Source organism: Pongo pygmaeus, chromosome 7 (genome assembly GCF_028885625.2).
Source record: "Pongo pygmaeus isolate AG05252 chromosome 7, NHGRI_mPonPyg2-v2.0_pri, whole genome shotgun sequence".
NCBI lineage: Eukaryota > Metazoa > Chordata > Mammalia > Primates > Hominidae > Pongo > Pongo pygmaeus.
Genome location: NC_072380.2, coordinates 14,470,609 through 14,497,461, shown reverse-complemented (window position 1 = coordinate 14,497,461; position 26,853 = coordinate 14,470,609). Strand labels below are relative to the sequence as shown.

Genomic DNA, 26,853 nt, shown 5'->3' with positions numbered 1-26,853 from the left:
GCTTTATGACCACATATACAGCAAAAAATCTAGTCTAAATTTACTATTAATGATGCAGTACTAATTTCCCAGTTCTTGTTTAATACATAAAGAGCCTTATATCTTTCTCTATTATGTTAATCCCAGAATCTAATGAGAGTGAACAAATGTTTCAGAGTATTTGAAAGTTCGATATTAACACTAAAAAACCTTATATTTGAGTTTGTATAATTTGTTTCCAGTAAATCAATAAGTACCACAAATTTTGATGTTCGTAAAATAGTAATGCAATTAAAATATCCTTCTATTATCATTTAGTTAATCCTAATTTCACTTAAGCACACAAAAATGTAATCATCCAAATAGTAGAGTGGTCCTATTTTCACTTTATTCTTAAATCAGTGCAATTGAAGACTATTCTTCACATAAATACATGTGAAATGGTAAAGCCTATTAAAACTAATTTAGTCTAAAACTTGACAACCAACGTTGCTGCCATTCCAGTGTAACCCATATTAACTAGACAGGTACTTTATTTCATATCGTGCCTCTCAAACAGATTTTTGATGGAATGCCACTCACTGATGGGGAAAGTTAGTGACCCACCAAGGCACATTCATGGAATTTTCATTTTCCCCAATGATATGGATAAATTAATTCATCCACCTTATAAAAATGTACATGCCTAGTTCAAGTGGTAGACTGGAAAATAAGATAAGCATGCAAAGGCTCTGTGGGTTCTGTCTCTGGGGTCCCAGTCATGGCAGGTGGATCTTCTTTCTTCTCAGACTTTAGAATTACTTCTGTTAAAATGACAGCGTTAAAATACCTTTAGTCCCTCAACAATATTTTCAGAGTTTTTTAATAGGGGTTTTCTATTTTACTCATTCATTCAACAAATGTATTTTGGGGTCCTTATATGTGCCAGACACTGTTCTACATGCTGGGCATAGAACAGGGAGCAAAAGAGTACAATATTCTTGGTCTCAGGGTACTTCAATTCTAATGAGGGAGACAGTGAAGAATAGAAAAGTAAATTACATAGTATGTTACATAGTGGTAAGTTGTTGGGAAAATGAAGGTGGCAAGGGGTTGCAGTTCAAATAGAGTGACCAGGATAGATCTCACTAAGAAAGTAACGTGGGCTGCATGCAGTAGCTCACGCCGGTAATCCTAGCACTTTGGGAGGCCGAGGCGGCCGGATCACCTGATGTCGGGAGTTTGAGACCAGCCTGACCAACATGGAGAAACCCTGTCTCTACTGAAAATACAAAATTAGCCAGGCATAGTGGCGCATGCCTGTAATCCCAGCTACCAGAAAGGCTGAGGCAGGAGAATCCTTTGAATCTGGGAGGCAGAGATTGAGGTAAGCTGAGATTGCACCATTGCACTCCAGCCTGGGTAACAAGAGCGAAACTCCACCTAAAAAAAAAAAAAAAAAAAAAAAACCAGCAATGTAGAAATTAAAACCTAAAAGAAGTGAGGAAGTAAGCATAGAAAACTTGAAGAATTGCATCCCATGCAGAAAGTACATCGACAAAGAATCTGAGACTGGAGCATCTCTGCCAAGTTCCAGGTATAAAAATTCCAGTGTTGCAGAAGCAGAGTCAATAAATAAGTGATAAAAGTGAAAACACTGGATCAGAGAATAAAAAGGTTCAAGATCATGTGGGGACTCTGTAGGATTACTGGCTTTCATTTTGGCTTAAACGAGATATTGGAGAATTTTTGAAGGCATGTGACATATTTTTGTAGATCATTGTATCTAATAAATTACAAGTAGACTTCAGTGGATGGAGGAGAAAGAAAAGGGATGTATTAGAAGATTTTAATTATAAAGACAGATTTCCCAATACTCTGTTTCTCAAACAGGTATTTGTTGGAATGCTTGGGACAGAGAAAGCTATGGGGGTGTAAGAAAGACGGTGGCCTTTATGAAGTTGGCAGTATCAGTGCTGGTGGGAATGGCTACATATTTCTGCAGTACTTTGAATGCAGAGCTGACTTGATTTGCAGATTGGATATGGTGGGTGAAAGAGAATAGTCCAAAGAAGAATAGAGTTTTTGTCCTGATAAATTGAAAAGACAGTTTGGAAGACAGGGAAGATTAGTTTTTGGCATGTTAATTTTGAGTTACCCATTTGACATCCAAGTGGAGCTGTCAAGATCAGATCAGACAATCACAGAGATTCAAAGTTGGGAATTTTTAGCGTAGAGATGGTATTTATGTATTTGAGATAAGATCACCAGGGGAATAGATGTGACTAGAAAACGATGAAGACCTGAGAACATAGGCCTGGTCAACATCAATGTCTAAAGGGCAAGGGGATGAGGAGGAGCCTGCAGAGGACGCTGAGGGCTGGCTAAGCCAAATAGGAAAACTAAGAGAATATGGGCTGCTTGAAGTCAAACAGGATTTTCAAGGAAGAGAGATGCACATATGTCAAGTGCTGTTGTTGGTTTAAATAAAAAAGGAACACTGAGATGGACCATTCAATTTAGTAACATAAAAGCCATTGATATCCTTGATCAGAATATTAGAAACAGGGAAGGGCAGGCAAAGCCTGATTAAAGTCCAGACAGAAGGGGAAAAAGACATTTGAGATGGAGGGAAATGACAGTTTTGTCAAGGTTTTTGTCTGTGAAGGGAAAGAGAGAATTAGGTGTCCAGGCATACCTGAAACGGGATGTGGAATTAGGAGACAGACTTGTTTTTTTTAAGATGAATAAGATAATAACTTGTTTTGTTTATTTATTTGTTTGGTTATTTAATGGCAAGAGGATAATACCATACAGAGGGGAAATGATGACTTAGAAGAGATAGTGGAGCTGGAGCTATGTCTTTGAGTGGCTAAGAAGAAATGAGAGCTAATGCACAAATAGAGAGGTTGACCTTGACCAGGCAGTATTAGCAAGAGAGAAGATAGAGGATATGAACACAAGTTTTCCATGCAGCGCAAACATATGGTGGATGTGGTGGGAGTTTGTTGTTAAAAAATCGTTTTTTTGTTTTTGTTTGTTTGTTTATTTTTTAGTAGAGACAGGGTTTCATCATGCTGGCCAGGCTGGTCTTGAACTCCTGACCTCATGATCTGCCTGCCTCAGCCTCCCAAAATGCTGGGATTACAGGCATGAGCCACTGCACCTGGCCCAGAAAATTGTTTTTGATTGCTTTTCATTGAATGAAAAAAAAAGAAAAAAGAATGAGAAAGCAAGTTTGGAAGTTTGAGAAGGACATAGCATCACATAGGCACATGAGAGGGTAAATGTCTTTGGACCATCCTGAACAGTTAGCTTGCATTCGAATCACCTGAAGAGCTTGCTAAAACACAGATTGCCGAGTCCTGTGTTTCTGATTTATTAAGTACACGATGGGGCCTAAGAAGTTCACCATTGTAGTACAGGGACCAGTTTTTGAGAACCATTACACTAGGAAATATATATAGTATGACTGTCTGGAAATACTAAGGGTCCAGTTGAGGCCAGGGATACCAGTAATTGTGATTTCCTGACACAGTGGTTAACTGGCATGTCCTGATGGTTTATCTTTTGAATTCTGTCCTAGAGAACAATTGTAGAGGAAGAGAGATATACATATAAGACATTAACATAAAAACTAGGAAGATGAGAAAACCTAGAAAGATAGAAAGCTGAGATTATGTGATTTGCATTTTGACATAGGGATAATGGTGAATATATGTTTTGCTCTTACCATGCCTTTTCTCAGGGAGTATCCTTAATTTCTCAACTACTGCCATAACATAGAAAAGAAACAATGGATGGTCTGTGCTTGTATTTGTTAGAGTAACTTCAGAGAAGTTCAGAGCCATATAAAATTGGAAGCACTCCGCCCTGGTAACTGGCGCTCTTTACTCTGGGGCATTTTTTCTCCTTACACTTGCATCATACCAGGAGGAACACTAACAAAACACATTCAAACACATACACACATATGTAAAAGTGTACTTGATAATTTCAATAAACCATATGCAGAGTACCAAGAACCTTTAATCACTCAGTGAAAAAATATTTTGTCTATATATAATTTTTGGGATGGGGGGATGGGGGTCCCACTATAACACCCAGGCTGGAGTGTGGTGGCATGATCATGGCCCACTACAGTCGTGAACCCATGAGCTCAAGCCATTTTCATGCCTCAGCCTCCATATTTTATAATTTAATAAATTTTATATCTAGGAGTAGCAAAACTGCAACAAACTGAAAAAAGCAATGCAACAGACAGTTTAGAGGTTATAAATAGCCACAACACATTTTCTTTCATTGGTAAAGGGTAGATGTTGATAACAAAGAATTAGAAATCACAATTTATAAAGAAAGAGGAAAGTGAAATATTGTTTTTTAAATATAATGGTTCAATTGAAGACAGCCCTGAATGACATAAATCACAAAAAGGTTTCGGATGAGGGGAAACGGGCTAAGACCTCTTCCAGAAGAAAGCAGAACAGCCATAAAGAAGTGAGGGATATGTATTTAATTTAACAGATATCTATTGAAGAATGTCAGGCATCTGTGAACAAAATAAATACATAAAGATGCCTGACCTTTGTGCATTACAGAAAATAAAAAGATAAAAGAACAGAAAAAACAAAGAAACAAAAGAAAAAGGAAAGAACACAGAAGAAAGGCATGCCAATGTGACAATAGGTAGATAATAATAGTCTATGATAAATACAAATAAATAAATGAAGAAACCAATAGAGTGAAGCAGGTGATACTAATGCATCTCTAGGTTTTAGGCTCACTGTAACTATAAACTTCCTTTTAAATCCATCATGCTGTGGTTTTATGAAGGTTTTCTCAATCAGGATTTGGAACAGATAACTAATCAGAATTTCTAGCCCCCATGGGTCCTGATTAATTAAAGATTGAATATTAAAAAAGATACTTGTGAAGTCATTTCAGAGATTTAAAATCTTTTAAACTTTAGAAACAGAATGCAGGCACAACCAAAGCAATCTGAAGATGACGTTTAAAGGCAAATCGAATTTTCCTCTTGTAGCAGATATAGATCTCAGTTGTATCAACACATAACATTGTTTACCATAATTTGTCATCAGTCATGAAATAAAAATATAATTCAGACAAAAAAGAAAACTAAACAGAGGGAAGAACTTTTTGGAAAAATAATGATAACTTTAGAGAAATAAATGGCAGATAAAATGTTCAGTTAAAAGAACTCATAAGATGTAAAATGCAGTAATTTTTACACTGTTCTTCCCCTTAAAACTTACATTTTCATTTCATTTTCAACTGCACAATTTTTTGTCATAATATTTTAAACTTCAAAGCTTTTAAATGATTACTTATAAACCTCTTCAAATAAGTCTGTAAATGAAATAATGTATTTTGAAATTTTCAGAACGTCTTAAAAATTATTCTGTTATTTTATTTTATTTTTATTTTTTAGATGGAGTCTCGCTCTGTCACCAGGCTGGAGTGCAGTCGTGTGATCTCGGCTCACTGCAACCTCCACCTCCCAGGTTCAAGCGATTCTCCTGCCTCAGCCTCCCTATTAGCTGGGACTACAGGCACACGACACCATGCCCAGCTAATTTTTGTATTTTTCAGTAGAGATTGGGATTCAGCATGTTGGCCAGGGTAGTCTCGATCTCTTGACCTCGTCATTTGCCTGCCTCAGCCTCCTAAAGTGCTGGGATTACAAGCACGAGCCACTGAGCCTGGCCGCGTTATTTTTTTGTGTATTATTTATTTTTGTACTTTTTTTGTATTCTACTGTAAGTTCTGGGATACACGTGCAGAATGTGCAGGTTTGTTACATAGGTATACATGTGCCATGGTGGTTTGCTGCACCCATCAACCCATCATCTACGTTAGGTATTTCTCCTAGTGCTATCCCTCCCCTTGCCTCCCATCCCCTGACAGGCTCCAGTGTGTGATGTTCCCCTCCCTGTCCCCATATGTTCTCATTGTTCAACTCTCACTTATGAGTGAGAACATGCAGTGTTTGGCTTTCTGTTCCTGTGTTAGTTTGCTGAGAATGATGGTTTCTTCTTCATCCATGTCCCTACAAAGGACATGAACTCATTCTTTTCTTATGGCTGTATAGTAATACATGGTGTGTATGTGCCACATTTTCTTTATCCTATCTATCATTGATGGGCATTTGGGTGAGTTGCAAGTCTTTGCTATTGTGAATAGTGCTGCAATAAACATACATGTGCATGTGTCTTTATAGTAGAATGATTTATAATCCCTTGAATACATACCCAGTAATGAGATTACTGGGTCAAATGGTATTTCTGGTTCTAGATCCTTGAGGAATCACCACACTGTCTTCCACAATGGTTGAATTTACACTCCCACCAACAGTATAAAGTGTTCCTATTTCTCCACATCCTCTCCAGCATCTGTTGTTTCTTGACTTTTTAATGATTGCCATTCTAACTGGTGTGACATGGTATCTCATTTTGGTTTTGATTTGCATTTCTCCAATGACCAGTGATGATGAGCTTTTTTTCATGTTTATTGGCCACATAAATGTCTTCTTTTGAGAAGTGTCTTTCTATTCTTCGCCCACTTTTTAATGCGGTTTTTTTTTCTTGTAAATTTGTGTAAGTTCCTTATAGATTCTGTATATTAGCCCTTTGTCAGATGGATAGATTGCAAAAATTTTCTCACAATTATTAGCAGTATACTTTAAAAGTGTCATTGTTTATAACATGAATATATTGTTTGTATTCCAAATTCTGAGAAATAAAATATATCAAAAGTGAAGTTGTATTGTAGATATAACCCTAAATGAGATGAAGAATTCTTTACTTTTTGATAAATTCATGCGTACATGAATAAATATTCCTTATTGCCTGAGACATGGTTCAACATCAATTCTATTTCCACTTTTCATTTTTATGGATCTAAGATCAGTTAAATCTTAGTCTCGAGAGTAAGTAAAATGGAATAAAAATCCTTTTTTGTATTGATGCCACTTAATTATTTGAAATCTTTCTGAGATACTTCAAAAGAGTACAAGGATCCATCATGAAAAATAATTCTTAATGACTTACTAGCTAACAATTCTAAGTGCTCCTTCAATTGTGTTGAAGGCAAAGAATTGTAAACTACCTGACAAGCAAAAGAATTTGTTACCACTTATTAGAATAATTGACATTCTTAATTTCTAGTTACTTTTTTTAAAAAGGTTGTACCCATACTATTCCTGTCAAATAATTATGGATTATACTTTTTGCTTCATTTTCTTTTCTAAGCACAATTTTTATTCAACATATAAAGTGATTTTTATTTCAATATACATTTATCAATAAAAAAGAAATTATATTGGCAAATGAATATTAAAATATAAATCACTTACCTCATCCTATTATATGTTATAATTATCTTTGTGTTAAAATTTTGGAGTTGTATTTAGAATACCAAATTTTGGAGGGAATAGTCTGCTATACAACCAAATTAGACAAGCCAGGCATCACTCAGCAAGGCCAGACATCACTATTATCCAATATCAGAGTACCTTTCTTCAAGAAGTGTCTAATACATGCTATATTAGGTGTTTTGAGGGACCTGAAATAAAAACCTGGATAACTAGATCATGAATTTCATCTATAATATAGATTATGAAAAGCAGTCAAGTTTAAAATGATATAGATCTCTTGTATGATTAATTCATCTAATTTGTAAATTACAAGAGCTAAAATACATTTATATGGTATACCTCAATATTTAATTTGTAGGCATAAATAAAGTGTGTATTAAAAATTTTAAGTTATTTATCAAGAATTGTACACAAAATAACATCTCCTGTATCGACTTCCCTGGAAACTGTGACTATGTTAGGTTATTTGGCAAAAGGGAACTGATGCTACAGATGGAATGAAGATTGCTACTCTGATGACATTTAGAGAAGACGATTACCCTTGATTATTCAGGTAGACTTAATGCAATTATAAGGAGGTTAATAGGTAGAAGAGGCAAGCAGAAGAGTCAGTGAGTTTCAATGATACTACACTCCTGGCTTAAAATTAAAGGGGCCATGAGCCCATAGGGGCAGTCTCTAGAAGCTGGAAAAGGCAAGGTCACAGATTCTCCCCAGGAGCTTCTAGAAAGAATGCAACCCTGCTGACAGCTTGATTTTGACCCATTGAGGATCCCTTAAAAGATCTGACCTCCCAGGGATGAAGCCCACTTGATCATGGTGGATAAGCTTTTCGATGTGCTACTGGATTCTGTTTGCCAGTATTTTATTGAGGATTTTTGCATCAATGTTCATCAAGGATATTGGTCTAAAATTCTCTTTTTTGGTTGTGTCTCTGCCCGGCTTTGGTATCAGGATGATGCTGGCCTCATAAAATAAGTTAGGGATGATTCCCTCTTTTTCTATTGATTGGAATAGTTTCAGAAGGAATGATACCAATTCCTCCTTGTACCCCTGGTAGAATTCGGCTGTGAATCCATCTGGTCCTGGACTCTTTTTGGTTGGTAAGCTATTGATTATTGCCACAATTTTAGAGACTGTTATTGATCTATTCAGAGATTCAACTTCTTCCTGGTTTAGTCTTGGGAGGGTGTATGTGTCGAGGAATTTATCCATTTCTTCTAGATTTTCTAGTTTATTTGTGTAGAGATGTTTGTAGTATTCTCTAATGGTAGTTTGTATTTCTGTGGGATCGGTGGTGATATCCCCTGTATCATTTTTTATTGCAAAAAATAAAAAATTAAAAAATTAAAAAAAAAGATCTGACCTCAAGATCTGTAAGATAATAAATTCGCGATTTTAAGCTATTAAGTGTGTTGTAATTTTCTTTTTTACAACAGCAATGACAAACTAATACAGGTGTATAATTATCCATGGTTTCCCTTTGGTTAAATATGTGTTTTTTTCCTGAACTACTTTTTGTCTTTGAGAAGATAAAATAAGAATTATACATAAACACCAGTAAAAATCCACTAATTTGTTGGATATAGATACCACAATTTCCTGTCTAGTTAATTTTTAACAAGTAAGGCATATACTACTAAAATTTACTTGTCTTAGTGGCTGATAATAATTTTTACATGGGAAATAATCAACATTTTACATTATCAACTAAGATTAGAATTGTCAATAATATAGGTATATATTTTATATGCTTTAAAAATTAAATCGTATCTTTTCTAGTGAGTAAGCTATACCCACATCTCCACAAAAGTCACAGAGAACTCACTATTGACTTTTTTTGCTGTAGCTTGAAAAAATTGTTATTTGCAGAACCATTTTGTCTACTTAAAATGTTTTTCCTCCTAGCTAATTAGGCATTCTCTAATGAATAGTAAAAAACAAGTAACTGAAAAGACAAACTTTTGTTTAGATTTGTGAAAAAGCCATTTTTAGCTCTCCTTGTTGCTTATTTGCTCTGCTTCCATCCTGCTCTCAGATACTTTCTCAAGAGCAGTGCATTTCTGACAATGGCGCTTGATGAGAGAACTGAGATTGTAACAACAAAAGCAGGGTACTCGACGTGCTCAAACAACATTACATCTGATTTTAGAATTTCCCACCAAAAGTCAAAATATATTATATTTAAAGCGATTGTTTACACTTGGCAAAGTATGTATGAAACAAGAAATTCAAGCAGTTTTACCCAGCCCAAGTTTAATGATTGTGAGTTACCAGTTAGCGAATTCCCCTCTCTGTGTTTTCAAATACCCTTTTAATGGGTGCTCTAAAGGTTTTAAACTAGAGGCAATTGTAAGTTTAAGGAGAAGATTTTAAATGTCCCTTCATTTAAAAAAAAATTTTTTTTTGTAAGACAGTAGGTGGTAGAGTATGAAGAAAGAATGCCAATAGAATTTGAGGATCTAGAAAAAATGTCCAAGTTCCCCTTGATAAATATTTGTGTGTTTCTCAAAGCATACTATTTGAAGAGAGCTGTTCTTGAGGGTACAATTTTACTGATGTATAGTAATTGGAAGCTAGGGGATGCCAAAGGAAGGCAGTTGATGTATATCTATATACAAATTGATAAGGGGAAGGTATAGGTGTTGAAAATTGTAGAGCAAAATAAATACAGAATTTAAAAATTTGAAAGCAAACACTGGAAAAAGAAAAATAAAGTATTTAAAATTTAAACTAGCAGAAGAAATTCTGACCTGTCAAATGAAAGTCAGTGAAAGGAGGAAAGCTGCCTAGCTTGAAAATACAGTAAATTAAGCATAAAATTATATGAATTATAATAAATTCAAATAAGTTAAAGGAGCCAATGACAAACAGAAATGCTCAGATTATATTGCAACAGTTAAGTTTCAGCAATATACGTTCCAAATAATCTACAAAATAAAATAATACAGAGAATTGAAAACCAACAAGATGAAGAAAGAAATATAGGTATATATGATTCAAAAGAAAATTTATGTTGTGTCCTAAATATGTGATAAAATAGAATTGAAGATAAGACATTGTCTATTAATACATGTACAAGGAACAATGTTAAGAAAATGTAATAATTTTAAAAGAAATTTACCTAATTAACAAATATGAAGTAGAACTTACATATATAAAGTAAAATTTCACAGAGATATGGGTAGAAATAGAGAATCCATGGGTGTAATTAGATTTTTCACATAATTCTTAGAAACTAATCAAGCAATATAAGCAAATAACAGAAGATATGAATGATCAACTAAAATAAAATAATAAAAGGTCAAAATAATTAAATTGAGAAGATGAAACCAGTGGGAACCATAGTAGGTGGAAATAATCACCAAATTTAAAGAGAATACATATATTTTCTAGCATAATTGGATCATTCATAGATACTGCTGGTGTCATAGGCAGGACTAAAGAATTCTTCATGAAAAAAGAAAATGACTAAGACATTGAAATATCCCAAAACTAAGACATTCAAAAGGAACTTAACACATAAGAGGGTAAATATCTGGGTTGATGCAAAATATTGCACAAAAACTAAACAATAATATGTAGATTTAAAATATATGTTAAGAATTTTTAGCCACATTAATATGATAAGTAAGAAGGGATTAATATAAATAAGATTCTGACCTTATGAGTAACACAAATAAGTAATAATTTATATTCAATTTTAATCAACCAGTGTTAAATAGTATAATGACTAGTATAGCCACTAAAATAATAGCTCATGAATATAGAAAAAGTTTAAAGGAAATAAGGAATAAGTGAATAATATTTAAGTTAAAAAAAGGCAAAAGAATTAAAGAACGGAAAAGTAAATATCTGAGTAAATATTATGGGTTATTCTTTTCTTTTGTTTCTAAAATTATTTTTTATGATTGAAAGCAAAAATAATGGTTTCTGACACGGTTGTCAATATAGATTCCCAGATCCAATCATATTGCATTATGACAGCTATGCTTCATTATGATAAAAGGGGCATATCCACCAAAAAGGTATCAGAATTCTAAATCTGAATGATCCCAACAAAATACAAATTGTGGGGTGCTGTTACACTTTAATAAAAGATTTACTAAACCAAAAAACTAATTTAAAATATAAATTAAACTCTAGAAGAAGTATAAAAATTTTAAGGATTCATTTCATCAAAAGGTGGCATACAAAGTTATCAGCATATGACAGAGTAATAGAAAATGTTCACAATGCCTAGGTAGAGCAAAGTGATTATTACTGATATTCAAATCAACAAAGAATATAGTAAACTCAATAGAAAAATGTGCCCCCCAAAATCCCAATACGTTATCAGCACTCTGACAAATGCCAATGTGCATAAATAAAATGTGATATGTATCTTCACCACTGGCTTAGAAAAAATAAGAATTATAGATGATATTGTGCGATGAGGATATGAGGAAAAACAACCTTTATGGGCAATGGATGGGAAAGCAAATGGTTGTAAACATTTTGGAAAATAATATGGCAGGACCCATTTAAAATTATGCATACCCTACAACCTAACTATCTTACTGTTGGGTGTATATTCCTGATATAGTTTGAATGTGTGTCGCCTCCAAATCTCATGCTGAAATGTGCCCCCCAATTTTGGTGGTGGAACCCAGTGAGAGGTATTGGATCATGGGGCGGATCCCTTATGAACGGTTTAGCACAGGAATGTCCAGTCTTTTGGCTTCCCTGGGCCACATTGGAAGAAGAATCGTCTTGGGCCACACATAAAATACACTAACACTAACAACAGCTGATGAGCTCTCTCTCTCTCTCTCTCTCTCTCACACACACACACACACCTCATAATATTTTAAGAAAGCTTACAAATTTGTGTTGGGCCACCTTCTTGTTGAGCCACATTCAAAGCTGTCCTGGGCTGCATTCTGCCTGCAGGCTGTCAGTTGAACAAGCTTGATTTAGCACCATCCCCTTAGTGATAAGTGAGTTCTTGCTCCCTTAGTTCACGAGAGATGTGATTGTTTAAAACAGCCTGGGACCTCCCCCTTCTTTGTCTTGCTCCCTCTCTGACCATGAGACACGCTGGCTCCCCTTCACCTTCTTCCATGATTATAAGCTTCAGGCCTTGCCAAGAACAGATGTCATTGCCGTGCTCCATGTACGGCCTGCAGAACCGTGAGCCAAGATAAACCTCTGTTTTTAAAAACATAAATTACCCAGCCTCAGGTATTTCTTCATAGCAATATAAATGGACTAACACAGCCCCTGACAGATTGTGACACATAACCAAAAGGTGTCTTCGTAAGGAGACTATTTACAGAAGTGAATTCTATGGTAGCTGGATGTCAGTGTTAATTCTACTGCAAGACTGCATAGGGGAAAATGTGGTGGGTTCATTTTATTGAAAACTATGCAGCAGCTACAGGGAAATAAACAACCTAAAAGAACCTATAACAATGTAGGAATGTATGAAGAATGTTATGCTCTGTGAAAAAAAATAGAAATAAAATAGATGTATATCATAGTACTCTTTAAGAAAAATGTATACACTCTTGTTTATACACATACAGACACTCAGAAAACAACTTTCTTATTTTGTAAGAATTCTTTAAGAGTAAAGAGCCTATATCAAACACAGGAGAATGCCTGTCTATGACGAGGGAAAAGGAATAAAAAGAATTAAATAAATAAGTAAAACCAGAGAGAAACTTGTAGGAAACAATAATGATAACGTCTCATAAAATAAAGAATGTGATTAATTTTCTACAACTGTGATACAAAAACAGAGACTGTCAAAATCAAACTTAATGAGCTTTAGCATAGAGCTTATTGTAGGGCAAAAATTAAATTTTAAATACTTAGCTTGGACAGTTTGATGAAAGAATGGTATACGTGAGGTAGTAAGATGCACTAAATAATCCCATGGGTGTATGGGAAGAAAATACTCAAGATACTACTTACTACTTATATTCATTTTGTACTCCTTTTTCCAGCAGAATTTAGCGTCAAAATGCTAGAGGAGGCTGGGCATGTTTACTCATGCCTGTAATCCCAGTACTTCATGGGGCCAACTCAGAAAGAATACATGAAGCCAAGAATTCTAGACCAACCTGGGCAACATAGTGGATTTTTGTCTCTCCAAAAAAAATTTAAAAATTAGCCAGGCCTGATGTTGTGCACCTGAAGTCCCATCTACTCAGGAGGCTGAGGCAGGAGGATTGCCTGAGGCCAAGAGTTCAAGGCTGCAGTGAGCCATGATCATGCCACTGCCCTATAGCCTGGGTGACAGAACGAGAGCCTATCTCTTAAGAAATGAAAATAAGTAAGTGCTAGGAGACCACACGATCTTTCCAATTTCCAGCCCCTATTGCAGTTTTCTGTAGATTAAATATTTTGTGTATTCCCAGTGTTCCAGCTGTTTCTCTGCACGTTTCAGGCTTGTTCTTCTGGCTACTCAAGTCCCTAGATCCAACAAATGTCCTTAGGGATGGACTCAGCTGCTGGCCTGTGATGACCTAGGAAGGGCTTGTTTTTCTCTGAAATTTAGTCCCCTGAAACTTTAGGCCCATAGCTTCTGGATGGCTTCAAAAATGCAGTTTTTCAAAAAAAAGTTTATCTAACGACATCTCATTATGGCAGGAGCAATTACCTTTGGTAACTTTCTATTTTAATTGGAAGAAGAACCTCTGACATTGGCATTGTAATGAGGTTTTTGGTCTTTGACCTTAATGAAGCAATTAAATCCAAATCTATTTCGTATCTTATGCATGTAATGAAGGATTAAATGAGAAAATATATGTAAAATGCATGATATAAAGTGTCAGGTGTACACTATTGATATACAGTTATATTGACTACATGCTGAAAACACATGATCAATCCAATCGCTTCCTGAGACCAAAAGCCAGACTTTTTCAGTGATACTTAACTGTCAAATAATTCTATTCGATTTTTCAGTGGGTCTTAGTGTTTGGTCCATAAACTGCTATTACAGTCTGCAAATCAGTTATGTCAATAAGCATGCTAATTTATTCAGCAGACATATTTTTTGTAGCAATAGTTACTCCATGAAAGAAGTAATGTATTGATTTAATTTCTAGTGGAAGCTACTTCTCTCATTGTGAACTGGTTACAAACATTTAATGCTCTAGGTTTTCAGGGAGTACTGATAAGCATTACCCAAAGAAGATAATATGTTCTCATAAAGCAGGAACTCTTATTCCTCTTTATCTTCTTTTTGATAAACTCTACAAGCTCTTGGTACTGAATCCACATTCCTTGAGAGGTATGAAACAATCCTCCATAAATTTAAATTTATGCCCATGAAGAATCAACTGGGGAGCATGTTCGGAATGGGAGCTACAGAAACCTATGGCAAACACATGGATATAAGGTTACTTTAGACACAATCCCCAACTTACCTTTAAATTCGATAGGAAAAAGTGACAAGGAACAATATTTAGAGCAGCAAGGATAATGCTACCTTCTCATGCCTAACATATGCAAATTAAAATCTAATATTAATGCTCTGAAGCCTGATAATAACTAGTAAGGTTTATGTCTATCAGACAGCCACTGCAGGCTACTGTAAAAACCAGCTACACAACCATCTGAAAGCCATTTACCTCCCTCTGGTTACAAACAGTCACATGTCTACTGATGTTGTAGTTAAGGCTGATCTTCTATCTTTCAGCAACAACGTTGTTTCTCAAATACTACTATTTGACTGAAAAAAGTTTTGCAGCCAGAGCCTGTTGCAAGTATTGGTAAATTGAAAATACAAAATCAAACCACTTCTCATGAATGATTAAACATTGAAAAGCTGCTGCAAGGAGCATGTGTGCGTGTGTGTGTGGTGTGTGTGTTTGTGTGTGTGCATGTGTGTATGTATTCAGCTTTATCAACTTTAACTTTATTAACTTTATTTAGAATCTAATTTTAAAATTAGGAAGTGAAATATCATTCTTCCTCTGTCATCATAAAACTTTTGGCTCATGGGATTCTGACATTCTGTCACTCTTGCGAAAGTTGAATTCATGAAAACAGTAGCTGGGCTGAGCCTCCCTATGCAGCTCTTACACAAGTGCTCCCTATTTTGTGCAACAAGCAATTTCACAAGCCCAAAGATAGTGATTGAGAGAGACAGGCTCTGAAGTCTCTTTATTTCAACTTCTTGGAATCACCACCTTGTTAATGCAGGCCAGTAAAAATCAAATTTTTCTGTGTTGTTTATCAGATTAATTACTTTTTTCATAGAAACTGTGAGTTGGGAGGATAACAAGCAAGAAACTCTCTGTCCATGCTTCCTCCTGAAAACACGGGAATAAATATTTTAACCCTGTTTTTAAGAGATGAATGGGTAGTTCAATATTGCTTGGCTATTTGTCCTTCCACTTGTGACAGATTACCGCTGCATATTTTTTTCTCAATCTCTGGAATCATGGCTTATAGAAAACACTTATGTACTGAATTAGTAATTGTATCAGAAGTCCATTAGACTTATTGTCAAAAAGTGTGCTTGGATTTATCTATTATAAATAGTAATAAAAATATACAAACATAAAAACAGTATTATAACTAAAATAATCCCACTACAGAGGAAAGTTATACACTGTTATGAAAGCCACTCTTGTGAAAGCCTTTCATATTTAGGGATTTCAGGTAAGGCTTCCCTTGGTGGGAAAGACTGAAGAGCAAACCAAAACAAGATTAAGAGCTGATTATATAAATATGGGATAGTAGGGCCAGGCACGGTGACTCATGCCTCTAATCCCAGCACTTTGGGAGGCTGAGGTGGGCAGATCACGAGGTCACGATATCGAGACCATATTGGCCAACATGGTGAAACCCCATCTCTACTAAAAATACAAAAATTAGCTGAGTATGGTAGTGCACACCTGTAGTTCCAGCTACTCGGGAGGCTGAGGCAGGAATTCGCTTGAACCCTGGGAGGCAGAGGTTGCTGTAAGCCGAGATCGCGCCACTGCACTCCAGCCTGGCAACACAATGAGACTCCATCCAAAAAAAAAAAAAAAAAAAAGAAAAATAGAAAGGATGATAGTGGGAAAAGTATGTGAATAAGAAGACCAAAGTCCAGGAGACAAGAAGTATTTTACATTTGAGGAACAAAATATTATTGAGTCATTCAGATTGAGGAGGTTCATGTCATCAGAGGAGGGGAGAGAGAAATACAAAGAACAGATTTTGTACTGCTTGAGCACTATTTTGGACTCTTGATATTCATCCGATTACCAATGCAAAGTCTTTGGGAGTTTTTAAAGAGAGCAATTTACAATGCAAATTGTATTTGCATTTTGAGTAAGTCATTCTGGATATAGAAAAGAGAAACATTCTTTGGAGAGACAATCAGGGAGAGCACTTAAGAGGTGGTCACCATAGCCCAGGTGAGAGAGTTGGGGGCTAGATTCCATGATAGCAATGAAGACAGAAAGAGAAAAATTCTTTCAAGAAATATAGAGAAGGTAAAATCTGACAAGACTTGGTGATTGGAAATGGAAATGTGAAGAAGGAAATGTCAAGAATTACATTGAGGTGTCAGGTGTAGGTAGAGGGTGATACCATTTTCTGGTAAAAATCATAGGAACACAGGAAGAATACCACTTTTAGTGAAGGAGACATCTGGGTTGCTTAAAGTATCACGAAGTGGGACTTTTCCAAATTCATTCAAGTAAATGAGGAAGGTTGAGCCTTGAGGCACAAGAGATGGGGAAAGTGGTAGCAGTGGCTTTGAGATCAGTACTTGTACCAGACTCAATCAGTACCTGTACCAGACTCAAGAAAAGTTAGTGAGAAATTTCAGCAGATAGAGACTAGAATATTTGAGTGAAAAAAAAAAAAAGCTTTCACTTTTCTTCGTGAATCTTGTGCTATTTGAGGAGTAAATAATTAGGCCTTATTTAGAGTTGCAAATTTGGGTAAGCCCTGAAATAAACAGGAAACAGTATAAAATGGAAGCAATTCACCAATTTTATTCTCTAAACATTTACTGATTTTCTTCTAGGTTTAAGTATTATAATAAGCATTGTGCAGTAATTAACTTATCAACCATCTTTTCTCATGTAATACACAAAGAAACATAATTTTAAAAGTGTAGTATTGCTTTCAGCTTATACCAATCCTTACCCATTATCCCAATTCATTTAATCAGATTATTTCAGTAATAAGTACATTTTGAAGTTAATGGAATATTTAAAAGGTTGTGATGATGTAACTGCAGGTGGATTCATGTTATTCAACACAATTTCATCATAAATCTTATCTATAAAATAAACATTTTAACACATCTATTATTCTCTCACTTTATGTAAAGTTTATATCTATCATTTATTTCTATCAAAGTTTCATTTCTAGTTTTTTATTCTCAATCATAAATGACAGCATTAATTTTTACAAATATTAATGATGAGCCATACTCGCTCATAACTATTTATATCTAAGTCATCTTAGATTTATTGAACAATTTCTGAGTAACTAATGGCTAGCATTTTATTATTCTATGATGATAAAGGATTTTACAGTATCCAGGCTTCAGACATATTTTTGAGAACTCATTTCTATATGGGTCAAAATTTAAATCAGTTGTAATACATGATCCATTCAAATATATTCTCCAGAATGAGCTATTAAAATGAAATACCAAAGTGGTTCCCCAAGACGCCAATTTATAGCCTGTATGTGCAGTGGAGAGTTACTGGACCAAAGCACAGTGTAACAATGAAAATTTTATTTCTTGTCTTCTTTTCCGTAAGATGTTTCTTACTCCCAGTAACATAAAAATGTATACTACAAGCAAGCAAAAATTAACACACATATATTCATATTGATATCAGCTTTCCTTTATCTATTAAAGGATATAAAAAACTTGTGTTTTTTAGGATCTTGTAACTCCTTGTTCATTGGAAAGTACATAAATTCTTCACAGTCTTGAGAGTTATGTTTGGTGCATTACTCAAATAGTGTCCAACCACTAGTTAGACAGCTTAGCACTCAAATCGCCTTAGAAATCTCTGCAGACTCACCTCAATTGAACAGTCCTGATAAATTACGGAAGTGAGTAATACACTGAGAGATCCCTGATGTGTGATGTTTTTGTCCGCAGAGTATTTAATGTGTTGATCCACTGGAGTGTGTGTGTGTGTGTGGGTGGGTGTGTGTGTGTGGGTGGGTGTGTGTGTGTGTGTATGTGTGTGTGTTTACATTGTGGTATGTGTCTGTTCGGGGTATCGCCATTAGGGCTTTGGAGGAGTGAGGACCATAAATTTGTAAACATTCCTACATACCTGCTTCATAAGACATGTACCAAACATAGTCAAAAGTAACTAAACCAAGTAAACAAATTAGATATCAATTAAATTTAATACTGGGCTGGAAAGAAGTATTCAAGGCCAAGTAAAATGAAGAAACATAACAAAATAAATGAAATGTTTAAATTGATTAGTAGAATGAGACAGGAATAATTTTCAAAGTTTTTAATTTTTGATGAATATAGGTATATAAAACTAAAAATTATATGGCTGTCAATTGATTAAACACAACACTTAAGATTTTAGCTTCTGAAACAGCAATATATGAGCTTCTAATTCCACTTTTCTGTCTCAAGAATGACTTGTTAAAATGATTTTTTTTGAAATGATCAATTCTCACCTTGAAAGAGCTTAACAGAGCTTACATGAGAATCTGGATTGTCATAAAAGGTCTGATGTTTTTAGCGGTATGTTTGCATTTCTGTTATGTACGTCAATGTCAAACATTCATTTCCTGAGCTGTTCTCAAGAACACAATTTGACTTGTAATGGACACTCAATAAATGATTGGTTGGATGATCAAATCAACACCTATTTCTATGAATTTTAATATCATATGAAAGTGATCTTTTATACTCATCAATGAAACAGAGAGAGATGAGAGGAAGAGCAATTAAGACTAAGGGGATGAGAATCAGACCTCATTTTGCAGTGTATTTCCTACATTATTCATTTTTGAATGCTTTGAAACACTTATCATACTCAAAATATATTGGTATTTCCTAGGTAGAAAATGGGATTCAAAGAAAGTCCATATTTCTATCTTACAATAACTTACACTATAACGCACATAAGACATAAATTTCTCAACTACTCTATTCATAGAAAATGTAGGTAAGTTTAGGTGAGCAAGAAGCAGGAGAAAGTTTAGTAATCAAGCTGAGTGTGATTGTGAGATTCAATCTAATATTATCTTATACAATTATTGTATCATGTAGAAGTTGACATATCTATTGAAATAAAAGGCAGGAGAGTTGGCCAGGCATGGTGGCTCACGCCTGTAATCCCAGAACTTTGGAAGGCCAAGGCAGGTGGATCACAAGATCAGGAGTTCGAGACCAGCCTGACCAACATGGTGAAACCTCATCTATACTAAAAGACAAAAATTAGCTGGGAGTGGTGGCATGCACCTTTAATCCCAGCTACTCAGGAGGCTGAGACACAAGAATCTCTTGAACCTGGGAGGTGGAGGTTGCAGTGAGCCAAGATGGTGCCACCGTACTCCAGTCTGGGCAACAGAGCGAGACTCCATCTCAAAAAAAAAAAAAAAAAAAGTTAGAGAATTTTTGGGTGAGCCAGTGAAATCTGCTGCATGATGTTAGGAGAGAGGTTAGTCAATGTGATTAGGCCAGATGTGTTTGTTAATTGAGGCCTAGGAAAGTTAGATTCCTAACCTCTCACAGAGACTGGGAGATAGGGGAGCTAAATTGTGTAAGATTTATATTTACGATATATTTAATAATATATAAGAAAGAAATATGCCAATTTCAAGTCTTTTTTCTAGTTGGTAATACTTTATTTTCACAACAACATTGTTTTTTAGTACCTCTGTTTTGGGTATTTAAAAAGTGGGTTAAAAAAGCCAGACCATCTCCCTTTTTTCCACCTTCCGCTTACCTCCATTTACTTCTACAGGCACATGCACTCAAACATATTGACCAAAATTAATTTAGATGTACAAATGAGTTCTTTGAAGCAAAAAAGTCAGTCTATTTAATAAAAGTGTCATGTCCATTTGAGTAATATTTATAATCTTTTTAAGAAGAAAGAACGTCCTTAATTTTTTGAAGACACTGTTCTGTGTCCATTTTATAATTTTGTGGCCACCGAAGGAAATATGCAAAATCCTAGACACAGTCAATATAGTAAGTGGTAGTTTAAAATGTTTAATTTTTACAAGTCATTGTTCCCATTCTAATTTTTGAATGCAACCAGAGCCTCTTGCAAAACAGCCTTGTTAAACTAATTCGATGATAATGAATTCTTAAGTAAAAGGTGAGTTCCATAGGAATTTATATTGCCCTTTTATGTCTAATAAAATTAAAAGCCTGAAAAAAACAGATGTGTTCTGTAAATTTGAATTACTTTATATTCAGTTCCACTTATTGCAGTGTTTTATCTTTATATTATATATATATATATATATACACATAGGTGTATATATACACATACATATCTATATATATAATTGGTTGATGAATTTTTTTCTTTTAGATACTGCTGCTGAATCCGTGGAGGAAAAAAAGGGTGAATTTCCAGAACTAATTAATCTTTAGTTAAATGTCAAAGAAAAATTGCAAGAGATGATATTAAAGAGGTGGGGAAAATGTTATTTAAGACCATTGTAAAAGAGGTCAAGATTATTGCAATGAGGAGAAAGATTGAATTCAACTCTGCTGAAACAAAAGGCAGGAGAGTTTGCATTAGCAAGGGAAGTCTACTGCTTGATGTTAGGAGAGTGGTTGGTCAACGTGATTAGGCCACATGTGTTTTCTAATTGACATTTAGGAAAGTTAGCTTCCTAACTTCTCACAGCGATGGAAAGATTGGGGCACTGTCTTTCTAGATGATTACACTTCAGTGGGTTAGCTCCCAGATCCTTGAGAGGCATTTCCATGTTGTAAAACTGGCTAGAGGCTAGGGGATGATTTACATCTCAAAGGGACAATTGCAACTTTATTGAAGTGAGTAATCTTAGGAAGTACAAGTGAAGGGCCTAGCATCAGAAGGAAACCTCTTTAAACTTTTGTCTAGCTGGAGGGGAGTTAAGGCCATTGTAGTCCCTTGCTCATACATAAGCAATGGATGAAAACAGCTTATTTTAACCATGGCGATGGGGCACAGAATTTCAAACTTTTATCCCTAATACAATATAGAATTAATATCAATCCATCAATCCTGGGCTTCTAATAAAAGGACAACAAATGCGTTTTTGTTTGTTTTATTAATAACCTCATCAAACCAGTGAGACAGTAGGGAACAACCAGGTCGCGATTTAGATAGGACCAGAAGAAGTTAGAAAGGGGAATCCAGCGTTCAGGACTCTTTTCGTGTCAGGGAATTTACCTTTCTGGAGAAGCCACCAAAAGTCTGAGCTGCACATTTGGGAGCGTCAGGGACTTAGGAGGAGAAAAGTTGTTTTTTAAAGCTTCTCGAAAGTGGGGCTCCTGATTAACCACTAAGGTTTCCTGGAATCCCAAAAGATCGTGTCCTGAAAGAAAAGATAAAACAGAATTAAACTTGTCATAACACTTACTACAGTGTAGAAACGCCAATCCTTAAGACGCTCACTTTGGTTGTACATGTGCTAAAATTGGAATAAGACGCACAAGACTAGCAGGCCCCCTGTCCAAAGATGACATGTAGATTTGGATTTGTGACACATTTTTTATTTTTAAAAAGTAGCACTTAGGTATGAATACCTTAAAGTTACATTAAGTATTAGTAATTCTGAGATTACTAATTCCCTCAGGCACCTGGCCAAAGAAATGTCTCTCTGAGGTATGATAAAATCAGCTGAGGATTCAGCAATATTATAGGTTTAAACCATCCTCAAGTAATATTTTATCCCTTAGAAACATAATTGAAATAAATTATCACTAAACAGAAGAGCAATGGTTTGAAGTCGTAAGCATTTCAAGACTCAAACTCTTAGAATCTGGAAGGAACAGTACAGCACAAATCAGCACATCTAGGTAACAAACAAGTAATCATAAAGTAAGAGAGGCAATGTTATGGTATCTATATTGCATAAAGTACTATAATTTGCCATACATCATTTGTCTCATAAGATATTATATTCCTTATAGCTTACAAATATTATTATTTTTTTAAAAAATCAACATACTTGCAAGTATTTTAACAGGACTTGATTCAGGATGGTTTCATATTCTTATTTAGAGTACAAACAAGAATAAAGCTTTTACAATTACATTAGGAAATGATGAGGTGGAATATACCTGACCCTACACAAGTCAAGTGTTAAAGGACCGTGATCATATAGCTAAGCTAAGAGAGAGGACAGTTTGGATAACCTATTAAAGGCAAATGATTCCATTATGGAACCATATACCCTGGAGGAATCAAAGTTGAGGACTGTGAATCTGGACTGAGTCACTCAGAGTCACTCCTAGTGTGAACACGTCACTGCTCTGATTGTGATATTTAGGTGGCACACATATTTCACACAACATAGTCCTGAACTGCATGAAACTGCTTCGTCCCATGCTCTACTAAATATTACTCTGTTCCAATGTTCAGGGTTCTGTTAGATTCCATGAGAGATGTATGCTAATACTGTTGGCTGTACATGATTTTCACGTTAATAATTAACTTTAAAACCTAATCATTCACAGCCCAAGTGTGGTGGCTCATGCCTGTAATCCCAGCATTTTGTGAGGCTGAGGTTGGAGAATGGCTTGAGCCCAGGAGTAAATTAGCTGGGCATGGTGAGGCAAGCCTGTGGTCTCAGCTACTTGGAAGGCTGAGGCGCAGCATTGCTTGATCCCAGGAGGTTGAGGCTGCAGTGAGCTGTGATGGTGCCATGGCACTTCAGCCTGGGCAGCAGAGAAAGACACACGCGTGCGCGCACACACACACACACAGACACTCATTACTCACAAGAAGTGTAGTTAAGCCTAAGTTCTCTATAAGTGACTTCTAGCATAGTATTTACAAACAATGTTTGATCTTTATTGTTTAGGGAATATATTACTTAGGAGACAGCCAGCAAGACACCAAATACAATGTCTTAAAAAGAAGGCACTGTATTTCTCTCTTGAGTAATAGTGAGTAGTTGAGGGATCCATGTCCGGTGGGAGGCTCTGCTCCATTTCTTCTCCCAGACACCCGTATTTAGTGGTACCATGTGTACTCAACATATGGCCTCTATATCTGCTTCCACAGGAACTACAACAATGCAATTTTCCAGGCAACTTCAAGGGGGAGAGGAAGTGTAGGCAAGTTTGATCTTTAAAATGGCAACCAAAAGATAGTGTGGCTATATAATTTATTGTCCAAACCAGAACAACTTTGAAGGGGAAAAACGAGCATGTTAAACATACTTATATATTTTTTGAAGTATTTATTAACTGACGTTATTTTTTACTGTATCAGTAGATCTAAAAAAATTGTTCTAGAGAAAATATAAAGTAGTTAAATAGCGTATGTCCTTGTACCTGCTGTCATAGAAAGGAAAGTGCTGGCTGTGTTGCATGTGTCTAGTGAGAGTTGAGGAAAGATAGACCAATTAGATTACTGGACATCTTACAGATATAAGCTTCTGTTACAGTGAGAACCCTTCTTGCTCTGTCCTCACGCGTGTCTCATGTACTATGAGAGGAAACCGAGGCAGAATCTGGAAGCACAGGACCCATCAGGGCCTACCTTAATGTAAGCATTAATAATGTGGTTAAAAATGAAAAATTTGGCCGGGCATGGTGGCTCATCCCTGTAATCCCAGCACTTTGGGAGTCTGAGGTGGGCAGATGACGAGGTTAGGAGATCAAGACCATCCTGGCTAACAAGGTGAAACACCTTCTCTACTAAAAATACAAAAAATTAGCCGGCATGGTGGCACACACCTATAATCCCAGCTACTTGGGAGGCTGAGGCGGGAGAATCGCTTGAACCTAGGAGGCCAAGGTTGCAGTGAGCCAAGATCATGCCACTGCATTCCAGCAGGGGGCGGAGGGTGGAGGGAGGAGAAAAAGAAAAATTCTGGGATAAATCCTAAACTAGATAGGAAGATAGGAATACTGATAGGAAATGCAGTTTTTAGTTGGATCATCATGTATCCCACAAAATCTCAGGGCAAGATTCTGAAACAAGTAGCAAGAAGATGAGAGGAAATTCTGCATAAATTAGTAGCCTCTGTCTCAGTGCCTTCCATGACTTTCCTGCTTTCTTGCTTTAAATAATTAGTTTTAGTCCTTTAAAGCCATAAAGAGAAACAAAATACTCACACTGTGTGAGCAAAGGTGTATTATTTCAGGGTAAGACTCAATGTCAAAATGTTGCTATTAGCGATGACTTTTAGTAATACTTATATAAATAATTTTGCTATAAAGCATTTAATATATGTTATTATACTATGAAGCAACAGAAGTGCCACCAAGAAATGCATTTAATGTAGAGCTAAATGATCTCTCTTGTTCATTACCAACAATGATTTTCTGTAGTTGTATTATGTGAATCATATTAATGAATGACAGAAACATTTTAGATATAAACATGGCCACAATATTTTAAAATTGATTCAAACAATAATTCTTTGGCTTAAATATAATATTCCCATCTTTCAGAAGAAGAAATTAGCTTAAAAAAATGTATATTTCTTAAAACCATAGCAAAAACGGAACATAAAATATAATTCCAGATCTATCTTTTTCCATACCAGGATGCTCCCATTGTACTGTAACATTTGTTCTATATGTGTAAAAGAACCGGGAAACTGCTAACCAAGATAGCGATGAAATGTTTTAAAAATTACATCAATGCAAGTTTCTGAATTAAAAAATTTATTTGTAAACCTTTAAAAATACAACAAAACATAATTCTATATTTAAAAGTTATTTAAAACAGTGGTAAATGACTTGCTGTGGTCACTGTTTCAGAGTCACTAACTTGCATAGTTTGCACTTAGCTCTCATCATACAATTTCTCTTTGATATATTCATGAAAGTTTATTATACAGAGCCATATTAATAGCAAACTATGACACAAATGGAAACAAAAAATATCAGAATTACATTTCCATATCCAAATGTCATTGAGTTGTATAGCTAGTTTCATAATCTTAATAGATATAGTGCATAACCAGTTTGTACATATGTATAACTTGCTGTAATTACTGAATTGTTTCAATCTTTAGAGAAACTTCAGGCATAATAAAGTAACATGTGATGTCTAATAATGTGGCATATTTTCCAGTGTTCTTCTATGGTCATTAAGGTGTAGAAACTGCAAAAAGTTGGATTTTCATGGGCTAGATGCTAAGTAGAGAGAAGAAAATTATCTTTAATCCATTTAGTCAGCAATCAGAACATATATGTTAGTGTGATACATAAAGGAGTAAACTTGATTTTATTAAAAGATTGCTTGTATAATCAAAACAACCTTATTTTCAGGCTAAACTGAAAATAAAATAACTGTCGTTTATGCTGCATATATTCATATATACATAGTATTTTACATATGTTAATTTACCTTAGTTGTAACCCGTTATTCTTATACAATTAACCAAGACTTACCCTTAGTAGTTCAGGCTCAAATGTGATCATTCACATAGTACAATATACTTTCTTTGAATTTCTTTATCAATGTAATTTACATGGTGAAAAACGAATAAATTAGTATTGAAATCAAATACTTTTTTGTGTGTTTTGTTTCTGAGACAGGGTCTCACTCTGTTGCCTAGCCTGGAATGCAGGAGTGCAATCACGGCTCACTATAGCCTTGACTTTCTGGGCTCAAGCAATCCACTTGCTTCAGCTTCCCGAGTAGCTGGGCATGTACCACCAAGCCCAGCTAATTTTTTAAATTTTTTGTAGAGACGGGGTCTCACTGTATTGCTCGGGCTGGTCACAAACTCCTAGGCTCAAGCCATCCTCCTGCCTATGCCTCCCAAAGTGTTGGGATTACAAGTATGAACCATTGCACCAGGCCTCATATCCCATTTGTTCTACAATTGCCTTCTGCCAATGATTGTCACCCTTACTTAAAATAAGATTTTCTTTTAAAGGCATGTTTTTTGAAATGTAGAAGTGTGATCTGCCTCAGAGATACAAAGTTAGGCTATTGAGGGAAGCCTGGACTTCATGAGCATTAAAATACACACAGATGATTTCAATGTTTAAGTGTGGGTAAGAGATAGAGCCTGTGGAAATGAGAGAGAAATTGTGTTGTATGTCAGGGCAATCTACAGAAACAGAAGCAATAGGATATGTGTATGTGTGTGTGTATAAAGATATATGATGTAAGAATTAGCTCACGTGTTTATGGAGTTAGGGAACCTGAAAAGTCCCCACTATTTGTGGTCTGCAAATGGAGACCCAGGGAAGCCAGTGGTGTTAATTCCAGCCTAAGTCTGAAGGCCTGAGAATGAGAAGTGACAATGGTATAAGGCCTAGCCCAAGGGCAGGAGACAGTCAATGTCTCCCCTCGTGCGGTCAAGCAGAGACA

The 26,853-nt window shown here is 35.5% G+C and overlaps 1 protein-coding gene and 1 non-coding gene across 4 annotated transcripts in view; both read left to right on the top strand.

Moving 5' to 3' along the window:
* The window catches only part of SGCZ (sarcoglycan zeta), a 1,203,249-nt gene that overhangs the window by 753,396 nt on the left and 423,000 nt on the right, over nucleotides 1-26,853 (top strand). The gene's annotated exons all lie outside the window — the stretch shown is intronic.
* LOC129043274 (U6 spliceosomal RNA) lies at nucleotides 21,958-22,061 on the top strand. The gene has a single exon (XR_008504371.2). It is a non-coding gene; the product is annotated as a U6 spliceosomal RNA (small nuclear RNA).